Here is a 16132-nt window from a genome sequence, read left to right on the forward strand (position 1 = left end):
AAAGCTATTGTCAGAAGTGGGATTTGAACCAACGCCTCCATTCGGAGACCAGAACACCCAACTATTTGGAAAGACTGAAGATCTTGAGTCTGGCGCCTTCTAATCTAATATTCTACTTTTTTTTCTTTTAAATGTTTGTGAATATTTCTAATGGAGTTAAATGCACACCAGGAGTAGGTTCATTTATTAACCCTTTATTCACTGATCAGAAAATACATTTAGGAAGATTGATTCATATTTAAGGCAAGGCGTCATTTCTGACACATGCTGTTGAGAGTTTCTATATGTCTCATGTTGATTATGTGACCTAGAAAAATACTGCATCTCTTTGCAAAATTTATAGTTGACTTCTCGGCAAAATAGTAAATTGTATGTGAAAGGCAACATTTTTATCCAATTCTTCTAGCAATTGTTGTTTTATCAAAGCAAATGAGCGATACCTCTCGAGGTAATGGTTAGAAAAGTTCAAATATTTCAGACTTATAATGGACTTTATTGAGAGCAAGTATAAATGAAGTAGATGGTAATTTTGGAATTTATGTATATTCCAAATGATATTCCTTATAATCCTGGCTTATCAACTGGAATAGCATTACCTTAGTAGACCTTTAAATTAGAGAAGTTATATATTTAAGGGTGGGTGCTTTGCTCTATATATAAAATCTGAGATCGGTAAAAAGAATCGAAATCTCAAGAAAGGATTACAATTTTTTTCAAACAATTATTAAATTATGCTGTATGTAATGTCTTAAAAGAATTTGGATACAATTATTAATATAGCTAAAGATATGTTCAAACATAGGTTTGTATGATGGTTAAATTGTTCTTGCATGATGGATATGCAAGAGCATATTTCATCCACTAGATTTGTATAATCTCTTCTAGGTCTAAAACCCATATTTTTTTTAGTTTTGTATGTGCTTAGCATTTTTATCTCTTTTATTATTCCAATGATATGCCATTTTCATTTCAAATGACATGCTACAATTTATCGATGACAATTCTTAAAGAAGTAAAAAGCTATTGTCAGAAGTGGGATTTGAACCCACACCTACATTCGGAGACCAGAACACCCAACTATTTGGAAAGACTGAAGATCTTGAGTCTGGCACCTTAGACCGCTCGGCCATCCTGACATATATACATGGTGGTGGTCCAACTCTCTTCCATCAGTGCTGCGGAATCTGTTGGCGCTACCTGATAATAATAATTGCTTATAAGTATAGGAAGAGCCATAGAAATCTAATATTCTACTTTTTTTTCTTCTAAATGTTTGTGAATATTTCTAATGGAGTTAAATGCACACCAGGAGCAGGTTCATATATTAACCCTTTATTCACTGATCAGAAAATACATTTAGGAAGATTGATTCATATTTAAGGCAAAAAGAATTGAAATCTCAAGAAAGGATTACAATTTTTTTCAAACAATTTTTTTCAAACAATTATTAAATTGTGCTGTATGTAATGTCTTAAAAGAATTTGGATACAATTATTAATGTAGCTAAAGATGTGTTCAAACATAGGTTTGTATGATGGTTAAATTGTTCTTGCATGACAGATAATTCTGAGTCTGAGACAGGACTATTTTGGCAATATTCTCAGCAAATGTCCACTTTTTTCTAATTCACATGCTATCATTGTAATAATAAAAGACAAAATTTAATTTCAAGTTTGTATAGGCAAATAGGAATAGGAGTATGCACATAAAAAAGGACACTTATAAACCTATACAAGTGTTTTGAAGGAATTGTTAACTTGATCAAAAGAGCATATTTCATCCACTAGATTTGTATAATCTCTTCTAGGTCTAAAACCCATATTTTTTTTAGTTTTGTATGTGCTTAGCATTTTGAACTCTTTTATTATTCCAATGATATGCCATTTTCATTTCAAATGACGTGCTACAATTTATCGATGACAATTCTTAAAGAAGAAAAAGCTATTGTCAGAAGTGGGATTTGAAACCACGTCTCCATTCAGAGACCAGAACACCCAACTATTTGGAAAGACTGAAGATCTTGAGTCTGGCGCCTTAGGCCGCTCGGCCATCCTGACATATATACATGGTGGCGGTCCAACTCTCTTCCATTGCTTATAAGTATAGGAAGAGCCATAGAAATCTAATATTCTACTTTTTTTCTTCTAAATGTTTGTGAATATTTCTAATGGAGTTAAATGCTCACCAGGAGCAGGTTCATATATTAACCCTTTATTCACTGATCAGAAAATACATTTTGGAAGATTGATTCATATTTAAGGCAAAGCGTCATTTCTGACAAATACTGTTGAGAGTTTATATATGTCTTATGTTGATTATGTGACCCAGAAAAATACTGCATCTCTTTGGAAAATTTAGAGTTTACTTCTCAGCAAAGTAGTAAATTGTATGTGAAAGGCAACATTTTTAGCCAATTCTTCTAGCAATTGTTGTTTTATCAAAGGAAATGAGCGATACCTCGAGAGGTAATGGTTAGAAAAGTTCAAATATTTCAGTCTTATTATGGACTTTATTGAGAGCAAGTGTAAATGAAGTAGATGGTAATTTGGAATTTATGTATATTCCAAACGATATTCCTTATAATCCTGGCTTATCAACTAGAATATCATTACCTTAGTAGACCTTTAAATTAGAGAAGTTATATATTTAAGGGTGTGTGATTTGCTCTATATCTAAAAGTTGAAATAGGTAAAAAAAATTGAAATCTCAAGAAAGGATTACAATTTTTTTCAAACAATTATTAACTTCTGCTGTATGTAATGTCTTAAAAGAATGTGGATACAATTATTAATGTAGCTAAAGATATGTTCAAACATAGGTTTGTATGATGGTTAAATTGTTATTGCATGACGGATAATTCTGAGTCTGAGACAGGACTATTTTGGCAATATTCTCAGCAGATGTTCACTTTTTTCTAATTCACATGCTATCATTGTAATAATAAAAGACAAAATTTAATTTCAAGTTTGTATAGGCAAATAGGAATAGGAGTATGCACATAAAAAGGACACTTATAAACCTATACAAGTGTTTTGAAGGAATTGTTAACTTGATCAAAAGGGCATATTTCATCCAATAGATTTGTATAGTCTCTTCTAGGTCTAAAACCCATATTTTTTTAGTTTTGTATGTGCTTAGCATTTTGAACTCTTTTATTATTCCAATGATATGCAATTTTCATTTCAAATGACATGCTACAATTTATCGATGACAATTCTTAAAGAAAAAATATATTGTCAGAAGTGGGATTTGAACCCACGCCTCCATTCGGAGACCAGAACACCCAACTATTTGGAAAGACTGAAGATTTTGAGTCTGGCGCCTTAGACCGCTCGGCCATCCTGACATGTTTATGTGGTGGCGGTCCATTTCTCTTCCATTGCTTATAAGTATACGAAGAGCCATAGAAATCTAATATTCTACTTTTTTTTCTTCTAAATGTTTGTGAGTATTTCTAATGGAATTAAATGCACACCAGGAGCAGGTTCATATATTAACCCTTTATTCACTGATCAGAAAATACATTTAGGAAGATTGATTCATATTTAAGGCAAGGCGTCATTTCTGACACATGCTGTTGAGAGTTTCTATATGTCTCATGTTGATTATGTGACCCAGAAAAATACTGCGTCTCTTTGGAAAATTTAGAGTTGACTTCTCGGCAAAGTAGTAAATTGTATGTGAAAGGCAACATTTTTAGCCAATTCTTCTAGCAATTGTTGTTTTATCAAAGGAAATGAGCGATACCTCGAGAGGTAATGGTTAGAAAAGTTCAAATATTTCAGTCTTATTATGGACTTTATTGAGAGCAAGTGTAAATGAAGTAGATGCTAATTTGGAATTTATGTATATTCCAAATGATATTCCTTATAATCCTGGCTTATCAACTAAAATAGCATTACCTTAGTAGACCTTTAAATTAGAGAAGTTATATATTTAAGGGTGTGTGCTTTGCTCTATATCTAAAAGTTGAAATAGGTAAAAAAAAATGAAATCTCAAGAAAGGATTACAATTTTTTTCAAACAATTATTAAATTGTGCTGTATGTAATGTCTTAAAAGAATTTACATACAATTATTAATGTAGCTAAAGATATGTTCAAACATAGGTTTGTATGATGGTTAAATTGTTATTGCATGACGGATAATTCTGAGTCTGAGACAGGACTATTTTGGCAATATTCTCAGCAGATGTTCACTTTTCTCTTGTTAAGTGTATCCAGTCCACGGATCATCCATTACTTATGGGATATTAACTCCTCCCCAACAGGAAGTGCAAGAGGATTCACCCAGCAGAGCTGCTATATAGCTCCTCCCCTAACTGCCATTACCAGTCATTCTCTTGCACCCAACGAATAGATAGGATGTGTGAGAGGACTGTGGTGATTATACTTAGTTTCATACCTTCAATCAAAAGTTTGTTATTTTATAATAGCACCGGAGTGTGTTATTCCTTCTCTGGTAGAATTTGAAGAAGAATCTACCTGAGTTTTTCTATGATTTTAGCCGGAGTAGTTAAGATCATATTGCTGTTTCTCGGCCATCTGAGGAGAGGTAAACTTCAGATCAGGGGACAGCGGGCAGATTAATCTGCAAAGAGGTATGTAGCAGCTTATTTTCTTTCATGTAATTAACAAGAGTCCATGAGCTAGTGACGTATGGGATATACATTCCTACCAGGAGGGGCAAAGTTTCCCAAACCTTAAAATGCCTATAAATACACCCCTCACCACACCCACAAATCAGTTTTACAAACTTTGCCTCCAAGGGAGGTGGTGAAGTAAGTTTGTGCTAGATTCTACGTTGATATGCGCTCCGCAGCAAGTTGGAGCCCGGTTTTCCTCTCAGCGTGCAGTGAATGTCAGAGGGATGTGAAGAGAGTATTGCCTATTGAATGCAGTGATCTCCTTCTACGGGGTCTATTTCATAAGGTTCTCTGTTATCGGTCGTAGAGATTCATCTCTTACCTCCCTTTTCAGATCGACGATATACTCTTATATTTACCATTTCCTCTACTGATTCTCGTTTCAGTACTGGTTTGGCTTTCTACAAACATGTAGATGAGTGTCCTGGGGTAAGTAAGTCTTATTTTCTGTGACACTCTAAGCTATGGTTGGGCACTTTATTTATAAAGTTCTAAATATATGTATTCAAACATTTATTTGCCTTGACTCAGAATGTTCAACTTTCCTTATTTCCAGACAGTCAGTTTCATATTTGGGATTATGCTTTAAATTATCATATTTTTTCTTACCTTAAAAAATTTGACTTTTTTCCCTGTGGGCTGTTAGGCTCGCGGGGGCTGAAAATGCTTCATTTTATTGCGTCATTCTTGGCGCGGACTTTTTTGGCGCAAAAATTCTTTTCCGTTTCCGGCGTCATACGTGTTGCCGGAAGTTGCGTCATTTTTTACGTTATTTTGCGCCAAAAATGTCGGCGTTCCGGATGTGGCGTCATTTTTGGCGCCAAAAGCATTTAGGCGCCAAATAATGTGGGCGTCTTATTTGGCGCCAAAAAATATGGGCGTCGCTTTTGTCTCCACATTATTTCAGTCTCATTTTTCATTTGCTTCTGGTTGCTAGAAGCTTGATGTTTGGCATTTTTTTCCCATTCCTGAAACTGTCGTATAAGGAATTTGATCTATTTTGCTTTATATGTTGTTTTTTCTCTTACATATTGCAAGATGTCTCACGTTGCATCTGAGCCAGAAGATACTACAGGAAAACCACTGCCTGCTGGATCTACCAAAGCTAAGTGTATCTGCTGTAAACTTTTGGTAGCTATTCCTCCAGCTGTTGTTTGTAATAATTGTCATGACAAACTTGTTAAAGCAGATAATATTTCCTTTAGTGATGTACCATTGCCTGTTGCAGTTCCCTCAACATCTAAGGTGCAGAATGTTCCTGATAACATAAGAGATTTTGTTTCTGAATCCATAAAGAAGGCTTTGTCTGTTATTTCTCCTTCTAGTAAACGTAAAAAGTCTTTTAAATCTTCTCTCTCTACAGATGAATTTTTAAATGAACACCATCATTCTGATTCTTTGGACTCTTCTGGTTCAGAGGATTCTATCTCAGAGATTGATGCTGATAAATCTTCATATTTATTTAAGATGGAATTTATTCGCTCTTTACTTAAAGAAGTACTAATTGCTTTAGAAATAGAGGATTCTAGTCCTCTTGATACTAATTCTATACGTTTGGATAAGGTTTTTAAAGCTCCTGCGGTTATTCCAGAAGTCTTTCCTGTTCCTAATGCTATTTCTGCAGTAATTGCTAAGGAATGGGATAAATTGGGTAATTCATTTACTCCTTCTAAACGTTTTAAGCAATTATATCCTGTTCCGCCTGACAGGTTAGAATTTTGGGACAAAATTCCTAAAGTTGATGGGGCTATTTCTACCCTTGCTAAACGTACTACCATTCCTACGTCAGATGGTACCTCGTTTAAGGATCCTTTAGATAGAAAAATTGAATCTTTTCTAAGAAAAGCTTATCTATGTTCAGGTAATCTTCTTAGACCTGCTATATCATTGGCTGATGTTGCTGCAGCTTCAACTTTTTGGTTGGAAACTCTAGCGCAACAAGTAACAAATCGTGATTCTCATGATATTATTATTCTTCTCCAGCATGCTAATAATTTCATCTGTGATGCCATTTTTGATATTATTAGAGTTGATGTTAGATTTATGTCTCTGGCTATCTTAGCCAGAAGAGCTTTATGGCTTAAGACCTGGAATGCTGATATGGCTTCTAAATCAACTCTACTTTCCATTTCTTTCCAGGGAAACAAATTATTTGGTTCTCAGTTGGATTCTATTATTTCAACTGTTACTGGTGGGAAAGGAACTTTTTTACCACAGGATAAAAAGTCTAAAGGTAAAAACAGGGCTAACAATCGTTTTCGTTCCTTTCGTTTCAACAAAGAACAAAAGCCTGATCCTTCGTCCTCAGGAGCAGTTTCAGTTTGGAAACCATCTCCAGTCTGGAATAAATCCAAGCCTGCTAGAAAGGCAAAGCCTGCTTCTAAGTTCACATGAAGGTACGGCCCTCATTCCAGTTCAGCTGGTAGGGGGCAGGTTACGTTTTTTCAAAGAAATTTGGATCAATTCTGTTCACAATCTTTGGATTCAGAACATTGTTTCAGAAGGGTACAGAATTGGTTTCAAGATGAGACCTCCTGCAAAGAGATTTTTTCTTTCCCATGTCCCAGTAAATCCAGTGAAAGCTCAAGCATTTCTGAATTGTGTTTCAGATCTAGAGTTGGCTGGAGTAATTATGCCAGTTCCAGTTCCGGAACAGGGGATGGGGTTTTATTCAAATCTCTTCATTGTACCAAAGAAGGAGAATTCCTTCAGACCAGTTCTGGATCTAAAATTATTGAATCGTTATGTAAGGATACCAACGTTCAAGATGGTAACTGTAAGGACTATATTGCCTTTTGTTCAGCAAGGGAATTATATGTCCACAATAGATTTACAGGATGCATATCTGCATATTCCGATTCATCCAGATCATTATCAGTTCCTGAGATTCTCTTTTCTAGACAAGCATTACCAATTTGTGGCTCTACCGTTTGGCCTTGCTACAGCTCCAAGAATTTTCACAAAGATTCTCGGTGCCCTTCTGTCTGTAATCAGAGAACAGGGTATTGTGGTATTTCCTTATTTGGACGATATCTTGGTACTTGCTCAGTCTTTACATTTAGCAGAGTCTCATACGAATCGACTTGTGTTGTTTCTTCAAGATCATGGTTGGAGGATCAATTTACCAAAAAGTTCTTTGATTCCTCAAACAAGGGTAACCTTTCTGGGTTTCCAGATAGATTCAGTGTCCATGACTCTGTCTTTAACAGACAAGAGACGTCTAAAATTGATTACAGCCTGTCGAAATCTTCAGTCTCAATCATTCCCTTCGGTAGCCTTATGCATGGAAATTCTAGGTCTTATGACTGCTGCATCGGACGCGATCCCCTTTGCTCGTTTTCACATGCGACCTCTTCAGCTCTGTATGCTGAACCAATGGTGCAGGGATTACACGAAGATATATCAATTGATATCTTTAAAACCGATTGTTCGGCACTCTCTAACGTGGTGGACAGATCACCATCGTTTAATTCAGGGGGGTTCTTTTGTTCTTCCGACCTGGACTGTAATTTCAACAGATGCAAGTCTCACAGGTTGGGGAGCTGTATGGGGATCTCTGACGGCACAAGGAGTTTGGGAATCTCAGGAGGTGAGATTACCGATCAATATATTGGAACTCCGTGCAGTTTTCAGAGCTCTTCAGTTTTGGCCTCTTCTGAAGAGAGAATCGTTCATTTGTTTTCAGACAGACAATGTCACAACTGTGGCATACATCAATCATCAAGGAGGGACTCACAGTCCTCTGGCTATGAAAGAAGTATCTCGAATTTTGGTTTGGGCGGAATCCAGCTCCTGTCTAATCTCTGCGGTTCATATCCCAGGTGTAGACAATTGGGAAGCGGATTATCTCAGTCGCCAAACGTTGCATCCGGGCGAATGGTCTCTTCACCCAGAGGTATTTCTTCAGATTGTTCAAATGTGGGGGCTCCCAGAGATAGATCTGATGGCCTCTCATCTAAACAAGAAACTTCCCAGGTATCTGTCCAGATCCCGGGATCCTCAGGCGGAGGCAGTGGATGCATTATCACTTCCTTGGAAGTATCATCCTGCCTATATCTTTCCGCCTCTAGTTCTTCTTCCAAGAGTAATCTCCAAGATTCTGAGGGAATGCTCGTTTGTTCTGCTAATAGCTCCGGCATGGCCTCACAGGTTTTGGTATGCGGATCTTGTCCGGATGGCATCTTGCCAACCATGGACTCTTCCGTTAAGACCAGACCTTCTGTCACAAGGTCCTTTTTTCCATCCGGATCTGAAATCCTTAAATTTAAAGGTATGGAGATTGAACGCTTGATTCTTGGTCATAGAGGTTTCTCTGACTCCGTGATTAATACTATGTTACAGGCTCGTAAATCTGTATCTCGAGAGATATATTATAGAGTCTGGAAGACTTATATTTCTTGGTGTCTTTCTCATCATTTTTCTTGGCATTCTTTTAGAATACCGAGAATTTTACAGTTTCTTCAGGATGGTTTAGATAAGGGTTTGTCCGCGAGTTCTTTGAAAGGACAAATCTCCGCTCTTTCTGTTCTTTTTCACAGAAAGATTGCTATTCTTCCTGATATTCATTGTTTTGTACAAGCTTTGGTTCGTATAAAACCTGTCATTAAGTCAATTTCTCCTCCATGGAGTTTGAATTTGGTTCTGGGAGCTCTTCAAGCTCCTCCGTTTGAACCTATGCATTCATTGGACATTAAATTACTTTCTTGGAAAGTTTTGTTCCTTTTGGCCATCTCTTCTGCTAGAAGAGTTTCTGAATTATCTGCTCTTTCGTGTGAGTCTCCTTTTCTGATTTTTCATCAGGATAAGGCGGTGTTGCGAACTTCTTTTGAATTTTTACCTAAAGTTGTGAATTCCAACAACATTAGTAGAGAAATTGTGGTTCCTTCATTATGTCCTAATCCTAAGAATTCTAAGGAGAAATCATTGCATTCTTTGGATGTTGTTAGAGCTTTGAAATATTATGTTGAAGCTACGAAATCTTTCCGTAAGACTTCTAGTCTATTTGTTATCTTTTCCGGTTCTAGGAAAGGCCAGAAAGCTTCTGCCATTTCTTTGGCATCTTGGTTGAAATCTTTAATTCATCTTGCCTATGTTGAGTCGGGTAAAATTCCGCCTCAGAGAATTACAGCTCATTCTACTAGGTCAGTATCTACTTCCTGGGCGTTTAGGAATGAAGCTTCGGTTGACCAGATCTGCAAAGCAGCAACTTGGTCCTCTTTGCATACTTTTACTAAATTCTACCATTTTGATGTATTTTCTTCTTCTGAAGCAGTTTTTGGTAGAAAAGTTCTTCAGGCAGCGGTTTCAGTTTGAATCTTCTGCTTATGTTTTTTGTTAAACTTTATTTTGGGTGTGGATTATTTTCAGCAGGAATTGGCTGTCTTTATTTTATCCCTCCCTCTCTAGTGACTCTTGTGTGGAAAGATCCACATCTTGGGTAGTCATTATCCCATACGTCACTAGCTCATGGACTCTTGTTAATTACATGAAAGAAAACATAATTTATGTAAGAACTTACCTGATAAATTCATTTCTTTCATATTAACAAGAGTCCATGAGGCCCACCCTTTTTTGTGGTGGTTATGATTTTTTTGTATAAAGCACAATTATTCCAATTCCTTATTTTATATGCTTCGCACTTTTTTTCTTATCACCCCACTTCTTGGCTATTCGTTAAACTGATTTGTGGGTGTGGTGAGGGGTGTATTTATAGGCATTTTAAGGTTTGGGAAACTTTGCCCCTCCTGGTAGGAATGTATATCCCATACGTCACTAGCTCATGGACTCTTGTTAATATGAAAGAAATGAATTTATCAGGTAAGTTCTTACATAAATTATGTTATTTTCTGACAATGGAATTGATGAGAAAATTCTGCCATACCGATATAATGTAAACTCAGCCTTAAATGCAGTAGCAGCAACTGGTATCAGGCTGTCATGTATGTATATTTTACACTTCAGTATTCTGGGGAATGGCACTTCACTGGAATTATACTGTATGCATAAAACTTTAGCCTAATTTGCAGGGACTAGCAACAGGCTTTTTAATAACACTCAATTTATTAATGTTAAACGTTTTTTGCTGGCATGTAAAATCGTTTAATTTTCTGAGGTACTGGGTGAAAAAATGTTTTGGGCACTATTTTTTTCCACTTGGCAGTCGTTTTATTTAATTTATGACAGTTTACTGATCTCTCTCACTGTTATGTGTGAGGGGGAGGGGCCTTTTTTGGTGCTTTTGCTACGCATCAAAAAATTCAGTCAGAAGTTTATTGTCTTCCCTGCATGATCCGGTTCATCTCTACAGAACTCAGGGGTCTTCAAAACTTGTTTTGAGGGAGGTAATCACTCACAGCAGAGCTGTGAGATTGTAGTTGACTGTGATAAAAAAACGTTTATTTCTGTATTTTTTTTTTTTTTTTTCTGCTATCAGGGTTAGTTATCCTTTGCTAATGGGAGCAATCCTTTGCTAAAATTGTGTTTTTTACAAAGATTTGATGCTATAACTTTTCAGTTTATTAATTTTCAACTGTCATAACTTTTTCTGTGCTTCTTATAGGCACAGTACGTTTTCATATTATAGTAAATTACTTGAAAAGTATTTCCAAGTTGCTAGTTTATTTGCTAGTGTGTTAAACATGTCTGATTCAGAGGAAGATATCTGTGCTATATGTGCTAAAGCCAAAGTGGAGCCCAATAGAAATTTATGTACTAACTGTATTGATGCTACTTTAAATAAAAGTCAATCTGTACAAATTGAACATATTTCACCAAACAACGAGGGGAGAGTTATGCCGACTAACTCGCCTCACGTGTCAGTACCTGCATCTCCCGCTCGGGAGGTGCGTGATATTGTAGCGCCGAGTACATCTGGGCGGCCATTACAAATCACATTACAGGATATGGCTACTGTTATGACTGAAGTTTTGGCTAAATTACCAGAACTAAGAGGTAAGCGTGATCACTCTGGGGTGAGAACAGAGTGCGCTGATAATATTAGGGCCATGTCAGACACTGCGTCACAATTTGCAGAACATGAGGACAGAGAGCTTCATTCTGCGGGTGACGGTTCTGATCCAAACAAACTGGATTCAGATATTTCAAATTTTAAATTTAAGCTGGAAAACCTCCGTGTATTACTAGGGGAGGTGTTAGCGGCTCTGAATGATTGTAACACAGTTGCAATACCAGAGAAAATGTGTAGGTTGGATAAATATTTTGCGGTACCGGCGAGTACTGACGTTTTTCCTATACCTAAGAGACTTACTGAAATTGTTACTAAGGAGTGGGATAGACCCGGTGTGCCGTTCTCACCCCCTCCGATATTTAGAAAGATGTTTCCAATAGACGCCACCACACGGGACTTATGGCAAACGGTCCCTAAGGTGGAGGGAGCAGTTTCTACTTTAGCTAAGCGTACCACTATCCCGGTGGAGGATAGCTGTGCCTTTTCAGATCCAATGGATAAAAAGTTAGAGGGTTACCTTAAGAAAATGTTTGTTCAACAAGGTTTTATATTGCAACCTCTTGCATGCATTGCGCCTGTCACGGCTGCAGCAGCATTTTAGTTTGAGTCTCTGGAAGAGACACTTGAATCAGCTCCATTAGATGAGATTACACACAAGCTTAAAGCCCTTAAGTTAGCTAACTAATTTATTTCAGATGCCATAGTACATTTAACTAAACTTACGGCTAAGAATTCCGGATTCGCCATTCAGGCACGCAGAGCACTGTGGCTAAAATCCTGGTCAGCTGACGTTACTTCTAAATCTAAATTGCTTAATATACCTTTCAAAGGGCAGACCTTATTCGGGCCCGGGTTGAAAGAAATTATCGCTGACATTACAGGAGGTAAAGGCCATGCCCTGCCTCAAGACAGAGCCAAACCTAAGGCTAGACAGTCTAATTTTCGTTCCTTTCGTAATTTCAAAGCAGGAGCAGCATCAACTTCCTCTGCACCAAAACAGGAAGGAGCTGTTGCTCTCTACAGACAAGGCTGGAGACCTAACCAGTCCTGGAACAAGGGCAAGCAGGCCAGGAAACCTGCTGCTGCCCCTAAGACAGCATGAATCGAGGGCCCCCGATCCGGGAACGGATCTAGTGGGGGGCAGACTTTCTCTCTTCGCCCAGGCTTGGGCAAGAGATGTCCAGGATCCCTGGGCGTTAGAGATCATATCTCAGGGATACCTTCTAGACTTCAAATTCTCTCCCCCAAGAGGGAGATTTCATCTGTCAAGGTTGTCAACAAACCAAATAAAGAAAGAGGCGTTTCTACGCTGCGTACAAGATCTTTTATTAATGGGAGTGATCCATCCGGTTCCGCGGTCGGAACAATGACAAGGGTTTTACTCAAATCTGTTTGTGGTTCCCAAAAAAGAGGGAACTTTCAGGCCAATCTTGGATTTAAAGATCCTAAACAAATTCCTAAGAGTTCCATCGTTCAAAATGGAAACTATTCGGACAATTTTACCCATGATCCAAAAGGGTCAGTACATGACCACAGTGGATTTAAAGGATGCTTACCTTCACATACCGATTCACAAAGATCATTACCGGTATCTAAGGTTTGCCTTTCTAGACAGGCATTACCAGTTTGTAGCTCTTCCATTCGGATTGGCTACGGCTCCGAGAATCTTCACAAAGGTTCTGGGTGCTCTTCTGGCGGTACTAAGACCGCGAGGAATTGCGGTAGCTCCGTACCTAGACGACATTCTGATACAAACTTCAAGCTTTCAAACTGCCAAGTCTCATACAGAGTTAGTACTGGCATTTCTAAGGTCCTTCATTCCATTCAACACCCGTCAGTAGCTCAATGCATGGAGGTGATCGGCTTAATGGTAGCAGCAATGGACATAGTACCCTTTGCACATCTACATCTCAGACCGCTGCAATTGTGCATGCTAAGTCAGTGGAATGGGGATTACTCAGACTTGTCCCCTACTCTGAATCTGGATCAAGAGACCAGAAATTCTCTTCTATGGTGGCTTTCTCGGCCACATCTGTCCAGGGGGATGCCATTCAGCAGGTCGGACTGGACAATTGTAACAACAGACGCCAGCCTACTAGGTTGGGGCGCTGTCTGGAATTCTCTGAAGGCTCAGGGACAATGGAATCAGGAGGAGAGTCTCCTACCAATAAACATTCTGGAATTGAGAGCAGTTCTCAATGCCCTTCTGGCTTGGCCCCAGTTAACAACTCGGGGGTTCATCAGGTTTCAGTCGGACAACATCACGACTGTAGCTTACATCAACCATCAGGGAGGGACAAGAAGCTCCCTAGCAATGATGGAAGTATCAAAGATAATTCGCTGGGCAGAGTCTCACTCTTGCCACCTGTCAGCAATCCACATCCCGGGAGTGGAGAACTGGGAGGCGGATTTCTTAAGTCGTCAGACTTTTCATCTGGGGGAGTGGGAACTTCATCCGGAGGTCTTTGCCCAAATACTTCGACGTTGGGGCAAACCAGAGATAGATCTCATGGCGTCTCGACAGAACGCCAAGCTTCCTCGTTACGGGTCCAGATCCAGGGATCCGGGAGCGGTTCTGATAGATGCTTTGACAGCACCTTGGACCTTCGGGATGGCTTATGTGTTTCCACCCTTCCCGATGCTTCCTCGATTGATTGCCAGAATCAAACAGGAGAGAGCATCAGTGATTCTAATAGCGCCTGCATGGCCACGCAGGACTTGGTATGCAGATCTAGTGGACATGTCATCCTGTCCACCTTGGTCGCTACCTCTGAAACAGGACCTTCTGATCCAGGGTCCCTTCAAACATCAAAATCTAATTTCTCTGAAGCTGACTGCTTGGAAATTGAACGCTTGAGTTTATCAAAACGTGGTTTTTCTGAGTCAGTTATTGATACCTTAATACAGGCTAGGAAGCCTGTTACCAGAAAGATTTACCATAAGATATGGCGCAAATACTTATATTGGTGCGAATCCAAGAGTTACTCATGGAGTAAGGTTAGGATTCCGAGGATATTGTCTTTTCTACAAGAAGGTTTAGAAAAGGGTTTATCCGCTAGTTCCTTAAAGGGACAGATTTCAGCTCTGTCCATTCTTTTACACAAACGTCTGTCAGAAGTTCCGGACGTTCAAGCTTTTTGTCAGGCTTTAGCTAGGATCAAGCCTGTGTTTAAAACTGTTGCTCCACCATGGAGTTTGAACTTAGTTCTTAATGTTTTACAGGGGGTTTCGTTTGAACCCCTTCATTCCATTGATATCAAGTTGTTATCTTGGAAAGTTCTGTTTTTAATGGCGATTTCCTCGGCTCGAAGAGTCTCTGAGTTATCTGCCTTACATTGTGATTCTCCTTATCTGATTTTTCATTCAGACAAGGTAGTTCTGCGTACTAAACCTCGGTTCCTACCTAAGGTGGTCACTAACAGGAATATCAATCAAGAGATTGTGGTTCCATCTTTGTGTCCTAATCCTTCTTCGAAAAAGGAACGTCTGCTACACAATCTAGATGTAGTCCGTGCCCTGAAATTTTATCTACAGGCAATTAAGGATTTTCGACAAACGTCTTCCCTGTTTGTCGTTTATTCTGGTCAGAGGAGAGGTCAAAAAGCTTCGGCTACCTCTCTCTCCTTTTGGCTTCATAGCATAATACGGTTAGCCTATGAGACTGCTGGACAGCAGCCTCCTGAAAGAATTACAGCACATTCTACTAGAGCTGTGGCTTCCACTTGGGCCTTTAAGAATGAGGCTTCTGTTGAACAGATTTGCAAGGCTGCAACTTGGTCTTCTCTTCATACTTTTTCCAAATTTTCCAAATTTGACACTTTTGCTTCTTCGGAGGCTGTTTTTGGGAGAAAGGTTCTTCAGGCAGTGGTTCCTTCCGTATAAAGAGCCTGCCTGTCCCTCCCGTCATCCGTGTACTTTAGCTTTGGTATTGGTATCCCATAAGTAATGGATGATCCGTGGACTGGATACACTTAACAAGAGAAAACTTAATTTATGCTTACCTGATAAATTTATTTCTCTTGTAGTGTATCCAGTCCACGGCCCGCCCTGTCACTTTAAGGCAGGTAATTTTTCCATTAAACTACAGTCACCACTGCACCCTATGGTTTTCCTTTCTCTGCATGTTTTCGGTCGAATGACTGGTAATGGCAGTTAGGGGAGGAGCTATATAGCAGCTCTGCTGGGTGAATCCTCTTGCACTTCCTGTTGGGGAGGAGTTAATATCCCATAAGTAATGGATGATCCGTGGACTGGATACACTACAAGAGAAATAAATTTATCAGGTAAGCATAAATTATGTTTTTTCTAATTCACATGCTATCATTGTAATTATAAAAGACAAAATTTAATTTCAAGTTTGTATAGGCAAATAGGAATATGAGTATGCACGTAAAAAGGACACTTATAAACCTATACAAGTGTTTTGAAGGAATTGTTAACTTTATCAAAAGAGCATATTTCATCCACTAGATTTGTATAGTCTCTTCTAGGTCTAAAACCCATATTTTTTTAGTTTTGTAT

At 38.6% G+C, this 16132-nt stretch overlaps 2 non-coding genes across 2 annotated transcripts; both read right to left on the reverse strand.

Moving 5' to 3' along the window:
* Nucleotides 1–1024: 1024 nt before the first annotated feature.
* Nucleotides 1025–1136, reverse strand: TRNAL-CAA (transfer RNA leucine (anticodon CAA)). Its single transcript has 2 exons — nt 1099–1136; nt 1025–1070 (listed from the first exon to the last, which is right to left on the reverse strand). It is a non-coding gene; the product is annotated as a tRNA-Leu (tRNA).
* Nucleotides 1137–3234: 2098 nt separating this feature from the next.
* On the reverse strand, nt 3235–3346 carry TRNAL-CAA (transfer RNA leucine (anticodon CAA)). The gene is made up of 2 exons: nt 3309–3346; nt 3235–3280 (listed from the first exon to the last, which is right to left on the reverse strand). It is a non-coding gene; the product is annotated as a tRNA-Leu (tRNA).
* Nucleotides 3347–16132: the final 12786 nt, after the last annotated feature.

Source organism: Bombina bombina, chromosome 7 (genome assembly GCF_027579735.1).
Source record: "Bombina bombina isolate aBomBom1 chromosome 7, aBomBom1.pri, whole genome shotgun sequence".
Classification (NCBI taxonomy): Eukaryota; Metazoa; Chordata; class Amphibia; order Anura; family Bombinatoridae; genus Bombina; species Bombina bombina.